Genomic DNA, 15293 nt, shown 5'->3' on the forward strand with positions numbered 1-15293 from the left:
CCTATATATATTATAAATATAATTATTATTATACTAATATTATTACAGTAATAATTATCATTATGTAATTATAGTCACAAACACCAAAAATTGTTCTCTCAGTGTATACAATATAAATCAGCAACAATTGGTTTAGTTAAAATTATTCAAAAGCTCTTTTAAATGCAGCAATTGAATAATAGCTCTGACGCGTTCTGTCTATAAAATTCTCTTGTTGTATCTCTATTCTCTCGTGAGAAGACATGCGTTTACGTATGCATCGCAAGGCGATTGTGCGTGCATGACATTACATTACACATGTCGTTTTGATTTTCTCGTTGTGACATTACAGGAAAAGTCACGTCAGTCATGAAATAACGTCTTTATCGAGTAAATGTCACGAGTCATTTGCGTCACGTTATGATCACGTATCAAATTGCGGAATAAAACGTTAATTTGCAATAACTTCGTTCAGTTATTACCGCGACGGCATTGTCCGGTCTTTATTGATATTGCGATGTCAAGTGGCAGCTGTGATATTACTCGTTTTGATATGGATATTCGGTGGAACGTTGTTTAAGCACCGTCGCAGAACGCATCTCCTATCGGAATTTTACATGAAAATAATTTAGTAGTTAATTAAATTCACCGGGTGAATTTAATGCTATCGACATTTCATGCGATCTAGCTTCTTGTATTGACATATGTCGAATGTGTCGGTCTCGATTCAAACTGCGGATATATCAATAATCATCAATGTTGGCTATTCGTTTTGAATTAAATTTAATTTTGGTAAATCTCCATCATTATTAAACTGCATTTTCTTGTTATATATTCCATAAAGTTTTTAATCGTATTATTGACAAAACGTAGCTATATATTATTTAAGAAGAGGCAGCTGTAAATAAATCTTCTTGAAATAATTTTTTTCGTTTCATTCTTGAGTTTTTAAATATTCTATTTATTGTTTTATCAAGTGACACATTTAGGTAAAAGGATTGTATTTTATTCTATATACTCTAAGTATCTATGTTTCTAACGACATTTCTAGTCTCTACTAGAACACAAACCTTTTATGTCCACAAACGAGAAAGAAATTCCAAACTCTGGCAACTCGGGATGCGATGGCGTGTGCTCCCACCTTTCGATTTCCACGTTTCCGATCTCGTTACTTGTATATCCTGTTAGTTTATCGTTCCGGTACGTCGTCGCGGTACGAAAGCCTCGAATACGAGGAGACCACGATGGGGCAAGGATTTCGTTAAGCCACAAATCGACCCCGCGTTCCATCTGTTATACGTTACTTCTCTCGACAGCCAATTCGATCCTCGTAAATATCGTCTTTATTGAGCAACCCCATAAAATCCAGATCACCGTTCAAGCTTGAAAGCACCTTGCGTTTTTATCGCGAAAAATACTTCAGTCTTTCTCTGCACATAGAACGTATCCCACAACGCATACATTTTTATTTATTTGCCATTAGGTTTTATAGCTAATAAAATTACAAAGCTTTCTTTGTGTTGCTGTTATATACTTCAATTCTGAAAAATTGTTTGTCACTTGTTTGTAATTAATTTATTAAAAAAATGAAATTATTTTATAATTTACAAAAAAACGAAGTTATATGCGTTGTATAGAATTTTGTTTGATATCAAATAACGATGCTTGTACAAATTATATTTCATTAATCTTCAATTAATCAATGAATACATGGAAAGAACAATGTTGATGAAGTATTAAAAAATTTATTAGCTAAATACATATTTGAAAATAATTTTATTAGGGACATCCAAATAATTACGCCAAACTCTCAAGCATGATGAGCAATACCACAAAAAGTTCTGATATTCCAATAATCAATTTTAGCATTTCTACATAATTATTTTGATGATCTAAATAAAATTATCCATATATTTAGGATCGCCAGCACAACAAAACCAACACACTCAACCAACTCACGTTACAATTGTCAACTAACGATAAAGGTTCTATCAATCAATACTTGGGATTGTCCCTCGCAAATGACAGCCAAAGTCTGTCAGTCAATACTGAACTATCACTGGCAAATAAATAACTAAAATGACTGAGTCAGTACCATCAGTATTGGGCCCAAGTTATCATCCAATATTTAACCAGTACTGAGCCAATAATTTGTCAGTATTGCGCCAGTACCTGAACCATTACAGTCTGTACTAGCCCAATACTGGGCTGATTGTAAAATCCTTATTGGTATTTTCAAATCTTTGTTTAGTTAAACTTTGTTTAAATACTTTGTCAAAGCTTTGTTTAGATACTTTGGGAAAATCGAAATTCTTTCCATGTAATTAACATCTGGCTATTATCCTTCAAAAATTTATAATCAAATTTCTAACCAGCTTTATCTGAGTTAGATACTAATAAATAACTAATATTACAACTGAAAATGAGAATCACTTTTGCACCGACGTTTTCAATATTTTTTATTTGATATTTGTGATGCATATAAATCGAGTTTAATTTTTTTAATGTTATTTCGAAAAAATAAGAGTTTTTATCCTAAAGGATTTTTTTTCAAATGAATATGTGCGATTTTTGCGGAATATATTTGCTTCTGAAAAAACATGTATGCCAAACGGTCGTGACATTATTATTGGATTTTATAGTTACGAGGATTTTATAGCTGCGAGTTGAGAGAGCCGACTCGGGCAAAAAGCAGTGGCAGTACTGTAAACAAATTTCTCGGACAGCATGATTGCAGTTACGTCGCCGTAAATAGCGTTTCTTGCACGACCGCGAATTTCTTTTTGTTGTGACATTATTAAGTTACGCAGAGTGTCACGTTTTGCATAATCGCGGCAGGACCGTCGAGAGCATAGTTTCGTTGCATAAATTTCGACGGACAACAAGAATATTGCACTTTATTTAATTCGGTGTTATTAACATTGTTACTGAAGGTGTTCGAGTTCGATTTTTCTTACAGTACTTTTCAAAAGTAAACATAATATGAATCGCTTATTTGGAATGCACTTTAAAGATTATAGTTTTCAGACAATTTCGGTGTAATTTTAACACGGTTACAATTTGTAAATTCCTCATGTGCATTTTTATGTTTTTACTCACAGTTAAATATTCATTCCTTTTTACAAGATGTAAGATAAAGTTACTGATGAACGCAGCTCAGTCGGGACAAGCCGGGGATAGAAAACTGTGATCCCCGAGCGAAAGAGAAATGGCATCCCGTTTGAAGGAGCTGCGGTTTTATCTCAGCGACGATATTTTAGTTTTAACGGTATACAATTGTGGTGTTCTGTGTTGTCGTAAAATGTAGCCGTGGAGGAATCGTCGTGGCAGTAAGCGCCGCGAAAACGGGTTTTCCAAAACCATTCTTCGTCCGCACGGCAACGGATCATTTCCTCGTAGAGGATGCAGAGCTTTAAATTCTCTTTAAAGTCTCAACGTTCGCCGAATGAGCTGCGTTTACTACGAGCGAACGCTCTTTCGCGAATAAAATGATACACTGACCTACTAAAAGCACACGAACTGTGTATGTTCCCGGATAATGTATGATAAAAATATTAGGATTTATAGGTGACCCGCGCTTAAAAAAATTATGGCGCCCTCCTGTTCGCACAAATCAAAATACGGTTATTTATTGCCTCAAATATTAATTTGCACATGCAATGATTTTTTTTGTACATTTTATGTTAATATAGATGAATATAGATGAATGAAAATTGTGATTTTGCTATCAATTTTAATATTTATTCTTATTGTAACAACATTTCTGTTAGCTAAAAAAACTTTTTTATGTTTTCCGAATCCACATTATCTTTTTCCTACAAATCCAAATTTATTTTTTTGATGTAGATAAAAAATAATACACAATTTAATAGTGTTTAATAATAATTTTAACAATTAAGCAAAATTTAGAAAATTATTATAATGATTACAATTAATAGAGCTAATATTGAAAGATTAAATATATAGGTATACATTTAATAAAGTGCAATTTTTATTAAATTACGTCTTCTAAAGACTTCACAAGATATATATTTTTTAATGTTTTTTCAATAATTTAAAATAATAGAAAAGTTTGCAAGTTGCAAAATTATGAGAAATATATTCTATGTGCAATAAATTAATAATTTTTATAACAATTTATTATAGTTTAACTGGAAACCATCAAATATCAATATAATATCAAATAGATAAAGTATTTATTTACTATATCATACGTGCCTTTGAATGTGAGCCCTTAAACAAGAAAATTAATTAAATAAAATAATTCTGGAACATATTAGTAATAACAATTAACTAATTCAGCGATAATTAAAACAAATTTAACTAATAATATAACACTAACAGATAATATGATAATACATACAGTTAATAGAAGCGAGATAAATTAATCACTAAAATGAAGAAGAATAAGAAATGAAAAGACAGAAAATCGTACACTTAATACTATTTACGCGCAGATTTATTGTGCCTAAATAATATAATTTATATTATTTTCAGTTTTTAATATAGCAACAGCCGCATTCTATATAAAGAAATAATGAATACCTAGATATAAGAGACATGATTCTTATAATAATCATCTTTTAAGCTTATCACATCGAAGAGTCAAGATAAAATAATTTGTAATGTGCATAACATGAATTTTGACGGCAGTAATTTCACAATGTGAATAATTATGATTGCAGATAGTGGAAAAATAAATAGCGCAAGCTCCAATTACACGCGTCGGTAGATTATACGGCGTAGTCACGCACTTAGCGTCAGACGCATCAGCTAACGAGAGAACGCCACTTGGCGAGGGCGCTTAACCATGCGGGATACTCGTCGCGAATGCAAACGGGCGTGCCCTCAACCCCCTTAAACACGAGCAACGTGATATCGCAGCCAGGATGCAGTTTTACTCCGTCGCCCTTCACTTCTCATCCCTTTCGTCCTCGCCGTTTCATTCTCCATCTACAGCATCCTTTGAAACGAACATATCGTGATTGCATTTTCGACGACATACACGAATCCAACGAATCCTGCGTTTTACGCAGCGGCACGCGCTTCTTTCCTTTCCATTCAACAAAATTGTTTCTATCTCGTTGCAATCAGTCAGATATAAAATTTAAATTCCGCGGCAGATACTATTAAACCTCAAATATTCTGATAGAACACAGTAGTTAAATAGAATTCAAGTAATATGATTTTGCAGTACGACTATACATCAAATATTTAATCTATGAAAAAGTTTTTTGCTTTTCATTATATTTGATCAAAAAATTATGAATGTCTTGATTTTTGTTAATCCAGAATGATTAATTACCTGTTCTTCTTTCACATAAAGGATAATCTGAGATATTTTTACACTTCAATTAAAATTATTATTATTAGCAACTTATATATTATTATTTTTTTATTTATTAATATTTAAGAACATTATAGATATGTAAATTTTATGAAACAAGTAGAAATAAATATAAAACCAACCAAATAAATATAAAAATAAATATAAACCAAATAAATATTAAATAAATAAATATTAAACGGAACGAGCACATTAAATAGCTCTTGTGACAATATTTCTAAAAAATTAAAATTTTAATTAATATAACGCTTTTTTATTGCGAGCTTTTAATCAAATTGCGTATTTAATAATTTGTAAAGAATAGTTATTAAAAAAGAACGAAAATGTATTAAAATATGTAGTAAAATATCCATAGAAAATAATATTTTACAATTGACATTTTCTTGCCACTGAGGTATAAAAACATATCTCAAGTGGCTATTTATTAAACGAATTAAACAAAATTCATTAAATTCAAATTAGTAAAAAAAATAAAATCAGAAATATTATGTTTCTAAAAAAATTATTAGCACAATATTTTCTGAAACATTTTATTCAAAAGATTATTAAACGTATTATTTTACAAATAAACTTTTTATGGTCTATCATCGATTAAATTACACTTTTGATTTTTCAATTTTAAAATGTTCAATTGTAACAAATATTACAAAAGTAATTAAAATGTCATTAGCAAGTTTTAACTATATACGCAAAACTCCTTAGGCATAAATATTCCATTATCTAACGCGTATTACAGTAAAATTACAATATCATTGACAAAATTCGTTTGAAATGCACGATCGCTTTTGTGCACTGAAAATTGCTCGCGTTCGCATATCATAAAAGGCTGATTGTGAGGGGCGATAATTTATGGCTAATTGTTGGATCGAACAATACGTGTTTACGTGCGATATTATAAAGCGACATCGTTACAGCAATAATGCATGTTCCAGACATTATCAATATATGTGTAAATATTTGTTGATGTATGTTTCCTGCTTGGTTACGAAATAACACTCGTTTAATACTTAATGTGCACATATATGAAAAGCTTATAACAACGAGCGATTATAGCCTAAAAATTACCCTGCACATGAAAGCTTGTAAGATAATAACGTCACCTCATAAGTCTGTTGGTTGAAAACTTTTCAAACTAACGATATTCTTGTCGAGTTCTTCCCTTAAAATATTCTTCTGTTACCTTACTATGTCAGCGTACAGTCCTATTTTAATCCTTTCTCGATTTACGCTTTTTCGTTGTCCTGCACACGTTGATAAGAATTATTTCAAAAGAGTAAAATGGGATATTTTTTTTCCCTGTTAACTTGAGTAGCTTGGCAGAGAAGAATATTTAAGTTAATTTCGAGGTAAAAAGAAAAACCTTGCGGGACCTCATTGCATTTGCATATGTCGTTTTACCGACCATTTTTCTCCAACCGCAAAGAAGGCGACCCGTCGAATGCAGACTCGGTGTGTACAACACACATCTACCTATGCAAATGTCGCCTACCGCAAACGCAAAGCGGAGTAGTCTCTGGTAAGTACACGACCGTGTGTACTGTATGTTATTGCAGCCCCTATCGGTAGGATCTTCCGCGGAGTTTCTGCGCACGGGCGCGAATTCCGCGTAATTCCTTCTGGCGCTGACTGGATTAATTGTGCGCGAGAGAAACTTGGTGAGTTTCGCGGCAGGCGGCTGCGAATGCTCGAGGCTGTCCCTCTTCCCGTCGAACAGGAAGTGCTGATCGCGCTGACATGCTGATGGGGTTGACACCAGGTGTTAACGCCGCAACTCATGGCGTCATCGCGCCGTTGTGGAAACGATCTCAATTGGTGCTGCGATTACGTCAAGTTTACTATTCTACCGTCAACGAGAAGCGACAACGTTTGTCTTAGGAATTGTTGCATTATTAACATTAATAGAATTGTTTTACTCTTTTGCATCACTAGAATTGAATCTTGCAGAAATGCCTTACTAATACAGAGAAAATTCGTAGGAGAAGAATAAATACAATATAATAATAATTCATAGGTAAAATGATGACTAGAGGTTCTACTTTTATTATTATTACTACCATAATATCAATAATAATAATTATATTTATAGTTATAAAATCAAAAATATATATAGTTGGAATTAAAAGTAACTATAAATTGTAGATAATTTGTAGTAGTTGCAATAATTTCTTTCTCTCAATATAGAAAAGAACAATTTTGCTGAAATATCTGAAGATTTATGTAAATACAGAACTGAAACAAATTTTGTTGAATCATCAAAATAATTATAGGAACATTAACAGTATAAATAATATTGAAATTATCGTAATTAGCTTGATAGTCTAATAAAATTATTTTCAGATTTGATATTTTTATTTATCTAAATTTTTAGATACTTCAATCATAACTATTTTACATTAATTATTTTATTATGCAATTATAGTCACAAATATTAAATTTTTCTCTCGGTGTATTTATCCAATTTTCTCTTGCAAATTTCTTTCTCGTTAAAAAGGCATTTGTGCGAGATTTAATTCTAGCAATGCAAAAGTTCTTTTCGTGTATACGTGAGAGTATACCCGCTCAAAGTTGAAACGAAAACTATCAAGATTTTGGACTTTAATTTTCGAATCTGTTCTATTTATCGTTAAACGCTGTAAAGTCTTTACTGTCAGGATGCGGTCAAAGTCTCGCTTTGAAACATTTCATTGATTAATCAGAGAAAAAATTGTACTAATTACCAATCAAAGAATGCTTCAAAGCATTTATTGTATTACATTAATCGTACCCTTAAGCTCATTTTAAATTAAATTGTTTCGTTAAAATGAAACGTAGGATCGAACATACAAAATGGTGCAAGACAATTACTGCTTGCGAAATCATTCGTTATTACAAGACCATTTCTTCACGAAGAGATTACGAAGAATCGCACATGCGGGTATCGTCGTCTGATATATCGATACTGCTTGCAACGCCAAGTGTCGCCGGTACCGCAATCAGTTAAACGCAACCTCACGCGGAAGCGTTCTCGATCAACGAGTCAATTGTCCTCTGCTTTCTCGTTCCTATTGTGCGGTCAACTTACATAGCATGGACAGATGAATGCGCGTATCTCTCTTTGTGCACGTGTTAGTACACGTGTACGTGTGAACGTGTCGCACGTGGCCGGATGCACGTACCACCGGCTGGAATTATCGCGCTATTGTCCGCGTAGTTATGCGACATAATGGCGGATTTCTCGTTGCGATACGCCCGAATCGGCAAACCATGCTGTTCGTTATTACGCGCAATTTTTACGCATCGTTATCCTCCCTATTGACACTCGTTGGATTAAAATAACTACGCTGACCGACCGGAATAAAATGATGACCACGCGAAACAAAGAGGTCATTATCCATGGTTATTCGTGAGGTCGATTGCGACATTAATGACGGTAGATTAAAACTAAGCGGACACCATATTTTCAAATGATAGGAACAATATAGCTAGCGCGTTTTATCAATTAATTTATGAGAACCAATAAATAAGTACTCGCTGTTTTTTAAAACGATTATAAACTTTATTGGAAAGCGATTCAAAGTTATATTTATCTTATACCGTAGTCCCTAGTATCGTTATTTGAACTATAAATTATTGAAATTTGTTGCAAAATATAAGAGCTTATTTAACAAACGCAGAGGAACGTAATTACGGTAAAATATGGTTTATTATATGATTATAATGGTAATTAAAACCGATGCGTGTAAAATCAATTTAATCGATGGGATAATAATTAAAAAAGATGTCTCCTATACAGAGTATGGATATACTATCCGAGATTAATACTGTCCAGTGAGCGAAGAAGTTGTCGATACCGCAGTCTGACCATACTCGTTCCTCGACCACTAGCGGATTCCAATGCCCGCTACTACTGTGGAGCAACCGCATCGAGTGAACCAAGTCTACGAACACCAGTGTGCGACATAGATTTTGCCATAACCGAGATGGGAATAGATACGACCAAAGTGTAATCGTATAAGCTTCTCCTAACCGTGAAAGTTAAGGAACTCTAAATTGATTACACGCTACAATGTCAGTAGAAATGTAATGAAAATCATAACTCGTGTCGTCCCGAGCACGAAATAATTTACCGAATGCTCGTGATGTAAAATGAAAAGAAATGAGGGAAGAATATACAGGAAAATTTGTGTTAAATCTAACATATTTGACGTGCCTCAAAATTTTTGTGTTGATTTAACATAAAACGATTACATCAGAGAGTAACATAAATATTATGTAAAAAATTAACATAAAATATAACACTGAGTTTATATGCACAACAAATCGTGAAAGTACATTTTTTTAATAAAATTATTATTTATAATATGTTAAATTAATTAGCATTAATATATTCTATTCATTTAAACTGGAAAAATAATTTAGTTCTTTCAGCAACTATTTAGTTGAGGTATTTTTTAACAGCAACCAAATATTTCGTTTAAATAACTAAAAAATTTAGTTGCTTTTGCAAAATATTTTCTCTGTTATTAAATAACAAAAATTTTGTGTATACCATTAAACAATTCAGTTCACGTAAAATTACAGTTTTGTTCGGTATATTTCAACTAAATTTCTGTTGTTACAGTAAAATTTTGATTTATAGAACAAAATTTTTTCTAGTTTATCTTAGAATTTACTTAGTATTTAAAATACATTATTTTATAATATATTTTATAATATATGTATTTTAAGAAATGATACAATTATTTATATACTTACTCATAAAGTGTATTATTTTATATTTGAAAAATGTTGAGTATCGATTTAATACAAAATGTGCAAATAAATCACATTATGTTAAATTAATACTTGAATGAGTTAAAAATTTAACACCAAAATTTTCACGAAAATTGACAATATAAAATTTATTTTTACTACTTAGAGCGATATTCGTGAAATTTAGAATCAATCAGAAATTTTAGATATTTATTGATATATTTTGCATATTAATAGGTATTCGAAGAGTAAAACAGAAGCAATGAAACATAAACTGATTATTTCCATATAGCTAAATTAACTCGGTCGACCGTAAAATCGGTCTTTGAAAGACGTACCGTTAAATCTAATACTAATTAGGTGTGAAACGCAGCAGCAACGATAGGAATGTCATAGTTTGCATATAGATATGCGTATGCATATAGAGAAATCAATAGATCCAACAAAGCAGCGAGTTACCGCCGATCGCAATTTCATTCGACGAAAATCTGTTAACCGAAATTGCTACAAAGACACCCGTAATGGGTGCAACCACGTTATTGAAGTCCTGCGGGTGGACGGGTGGGTGTCAATCCGGTCCGGTCCAGGTATTTAGTCATCATTGCGGTTCCGACCTCATTCGACTCGCGCGACTGTCGAACGGCAGAGATTCGGCGATAACTGAGAGCATCGGTCGTAGGAACATCGAAATCGTTCGTCCTGATGATTCACCGTAACTATCGGCAGATGGATATGGCGACCAGTTGACTATTCGCCGGTCGACGACCTCGTTTACAGCCGCGGCCGCGATATCGTTGCGGTTTCTATCGGCCACGAGCGCGTTTCCTACATCTAATAAATGATGTCAATCCCAGGATATAGCCGATACTATGCTGGGTGCGGCGCGCTCGATAAATCATATGACCGCCCGTTCACGATCGTATCAAGTATTTGCAATTTGCGATATCATAACCTTCCCTCCTCCGTCTGGCCGTTTAGTATGAAATTAATTCCCTACCCCCTAGACTACAAATGATCATGTAATGACCTATTTACCCGCACTCGCGGAACGGATCGCGTGCCACGCCGTCGGTCTTTCGTTCGCGCATTTGCCGATGCATCCTGGAGCGCGTTAAAATCAGACTTACCGTTTTGCGCCCATTAACTTTTCACTTAGTTCATTTAATTGACATCTTGAAAGGCGAACAGTTCTGCTCGACAATCCGGGAGATGGACGATTGATAGTTAAGAGTTTGGAAATGCCGATACAATTGCGAATCGAGAGTCTCGAGTTAAGAGAGTTGAGAGACTCTCTTGAAAAGTTTTCGAGTCGGGAATTTGGAACACGCGAATTTATTATATTTCCATCCAGAATCCTTCCTTTCAAAAGGTATACAGGCATTGCGGGAGTTGGCGTACAATCTCTCGCGCTTTCTTTCATCGTAAACCGGCCATAACGACGACGTTTGCATCAGCGATTCTTCAGAAAATGCAATCGACGTTTCGAATACGAGATCGACAGAAGTGGAGGAAAAAAAAATAGACATCGCTCACTCGCTCGCTCGCTCGCTCGCTCGCTCGCTGCGCCGTCAAGTTTTTCGCCGCATTTCCCGTCGATAAACGTTAAATGCAACCGGCTTGACGCGCATTACGGAAACGCACGTCAACCCGCCCGAACGTCAAAATCGATTCTTTCGCTCTCGCATAATGCCGCGCTTGTGCATGATCTGACAATACTTCTCCCACTTTTTCCCATTCTCTCCGGCCGTTTGTCATACATATTTTAACACGCACACGCACACGGCCAGCACTGAACGGCTGGCAAGGATTCACGTGTTTATTCCAAGTTTTCACCACGAGCGATTTTAACCGCGGCGGGAAAAATAGTGTAGCCGAGTTTTACGTGAAATCGTTGCTGCGGTATGCGCATCTATGTATGTTTGTATGTCGTGTGTGCACGCGCGGTTTGCACGCGATATTTCACGTGAAACACGAAAACGTGCTGCGGTTCGCCCCACTTCGAAAGCAAAAGTCACGCATTTCAAGCGCTGATGGTTCTTGGATACGCGGGCACAATAGAATTGCTCTTTTTTGTTCTTTTTTTATTGCTATTTGCAGGATGTTCAACCGAATTTCAAACGCCGCTATTACCGCGGATTAATACAGAGACAGTTCTCTCTTCGCTTTATTTTGCAACTTTGAAATCCGAATTGTAATGTAATTCTGAATTAAACGATGTTATGCGAACATGGCTTCTAAACTCAACAGTTTCAGGAGTAATCGAATTTTAAGAACAAGCTGAACAAGTCTCCACGATGTATAAAACACGAAAGCAAGATGAGAAAACAAGATAATAAATGTAACTAAAATATTATTTCAGAGAATCAAATATTTATATATTTCATATAGATAATATATTTCTGAATATTTATTTATGAAATTCCTTTAAATCTCACAGAACTGCATAATCGTTAAAAAATACATAAGATCTACAATGACGAATACAAAATTTAGATTTAATTATTGTAAAATCATTTAATATAAATGTACATTTAATCTTATTTCTATACATTTCGATCTTTAAATTTATCAATTAATGTATTAAGAAAATTAAAGCCTCTATTTTTAATGAAACATTAAATTATTGTCGCTGATAATGCTTAATATGATTGTTTTATTAATTATTATTATTTCTTTGTCAATAAATAATTTTAGAAAAAAATATACGATTAACAAACCACTCCACTAAATAATAATAATAGCGTTGTTGAGTGCAACTTAGAATCGGATTATTGAGATAGAGTGAAAAAATTGATACACCGCAAATAGGCGATACAATTACAAGGCCTAACCAAAAAAATGAAAATTAAATAACAAAAAAAACAAAATTCTACTATGAAAACTACTGAAGATTTTTTTTTTACGAAACAACGACGATTTCCATTCGTTTCATTAACCTCTCTCGAAATGTTAAGACTGATGTAAAATTGGTATTCTCGGTTTATTTTTGTCAGCTATCACGTGCCACCGTTACCGAATGACGATTCCTCTCGTAACTCGAAACTATTCGTATTGCCTTCGTCATTCTTGGACAATGGCGCGCTCTTTGCATCCCCCATTTTGATTTCCCCGGAGTCATCATCGTTTCTGTTCCCGATAGTGATCACGATTCCTGCCATAATCTTGGATCGCGTTCCGGATAGAATAAAAAGTGATTCTCTGTTATTTTTGTGACAATAAATGAATACCACTTTTCCCTCCAACGTTTTTTTGAAGGTTTCTCCATCTGGCGAACTTTTTGTTTCTCTTCACATCTTTCTTCCTTTTCTCTCTTCTCCTCGTTTGCCTATTTGCAGAAACTTTAACTTTCACGATTTTGAACTCCGATGAATAACTTAATTTCCGATTTTCTAAAAATGCCTTCCTCGGCGTGACTTTAGCAGGGGGTCCTTCGCCAGCACGATGGATGATCAAAGAAGAAGAATGTTTTTGGTGCTCTTTATATCGGATTAAAGACGTTACTTGGGAGTTGTATTTATTCTTCGTCGGTGATCAAAGGAATTCAGGCGGAACTCGCAGAATTTTCATAACTCCATTTATATGATAGGAATAGCTAAAGCAGGTTCATGAACGTTGCATCTTTATTTTAATGCATTCAGAAACGTTTTTATTTACTCATACTTTCTTCTATAAGTAGTTTCTTTCCTTTTCTCAGAATAAATAATAATAGAAAATACTGGAAATCTAATTATATTACTAATAATTTTTTTACTAATTTTTTTTATGTATAACGCTATAACATCAAGGAAAGCTTGTTATAAATCAGAGATTATAAATCATAAACATTGATATTTGTCACAGATCGTTTTTATTGAAAATGTAATGAATTAATTTCTTAGAAAAAATAAATATAAATATTTCTTTAAAATACCTACACTGTAAAAAATAAAATGTTAACTTTAACTTTTAACTTAAAGACGTATAGTCGTCTTTTATAAATTAAAATTAACATTTTATTTTTTACGGTGTGTATTCACATATGCGGTTTAAATTTATAATATTTTTGTTACGGGAAAACATTACATCAAATTATTTTGTATTTTTCTTGTTGTAATAATTAGCAGGACAGTGCATAATTTAAATCGGTAGCCGGATGGCAAAAACGGTAACATCGTTGCCATAGCAATTGAACGTCGGCTTGGATTCAACGCCGCTTCTTGCGATAAATTTCTCTCCGTATAAACGCGAGCGCGTAGCTCGCATGCAGATATGAATTTTTCTACCGCGGGTCACATATAGTTTGCAGGTAATTAATTAGCGAATACCATCGCGCACTATTCTCTTACGCACTGCTTGCGCATTTGTCATCTCGCTCTTTCTCTCTTTCGGTTTCGTCTCTCTCGCCCTTATACACTATGTCTCTTGTATTCTACAAAACGGAAACTTTTCTCTCGGTAACTCGTTAATTTGATGTTGCTTTGGAAAGAGAAAGAGACAGAAAGAAAGAGAAAGAAAGAGAAACAGGAGAAGTTTCCGTTTCAGCACTCGTACATTTCTAGGTGAAATTTTGTGATATGAAATTTCTCTTGACCGATGTCGGCGAAGAATTCTTTTCTCGAGATATAGTAATGAACAAATTGTATCAGCTTTCCGTTAAAAATAAAGAAATCTGGGAAATATCTTTCATCGCGTTTCTAACCGGAAATTATAAGGGCATCAGTATGAATCCAATGTTGCTAAATTTTAACACATAGGCATAGTTAAATTTAATATTTCTTAATATTTCAAGCTATATACAATAATTCATTATAATTTTTTAAATAACTTTTTTAATAAAGAATATCGAAATAAATCGCGCGACTTATTGGCAATTTTCGGCATAGATACTATGATTTTATTTATTATAATTAAAAATTACATGCATATATAACGTTTTACCTATGTACTGGATAATGTATAATAAGAGCGAAATTGTTTTTGCAGAAAGAAAATGTCGGAAGAACCGCAAATGTTTTCTTATCAATGAACGTTCTCTGCAAACTTTCACAACGATGTCAGTTTAATTACATTTACATATAAATTACCTTATTGTAGTAGTCTTAGCAGAAAAGCACCGTTAGATAATAATAAACCATTCCTATTTACGTGACTTAGCGTTACTTTTTCGTAAAAACGATTGAAAAAGCATCATTAAATGTATTGTATTGTGAATGTTACAAAATATTTTGATGAACAACAAAAGATATATATATATATA

General features: G+C 33.4%; 1 protein-coding gene across 1 annotated transcript in view; it reads left to right on the forward strand.

Moving 5' to 3' along the window:
- LOC108689635 (synaptogenesis protein syg-2-like) overlaps nt 1-15293 on the forward strand; it is a gene marked incomplete at its 3' end in the record, with an annotated part of 148728 nt that overhangs the window by 28187 nt on the left and 105248 nt on the right. The window lies entirely within an intron of this gene.

The sequence above is a fragment of the Atta colombica genome, unplaced genomic scaffold, assembly GCF_001594045.1.
Source record: "Atta colombica isolate Treedump-2 unplaced genomic scaffold, Acol1.0 scaffold274, whole genome shotgun sequence".
Lineage (NCBI taxonomy): Eukaryota > Metazoa > Arthropoda > Insecta > Hymenoptera > Formicidae > Atta > Atta colombica.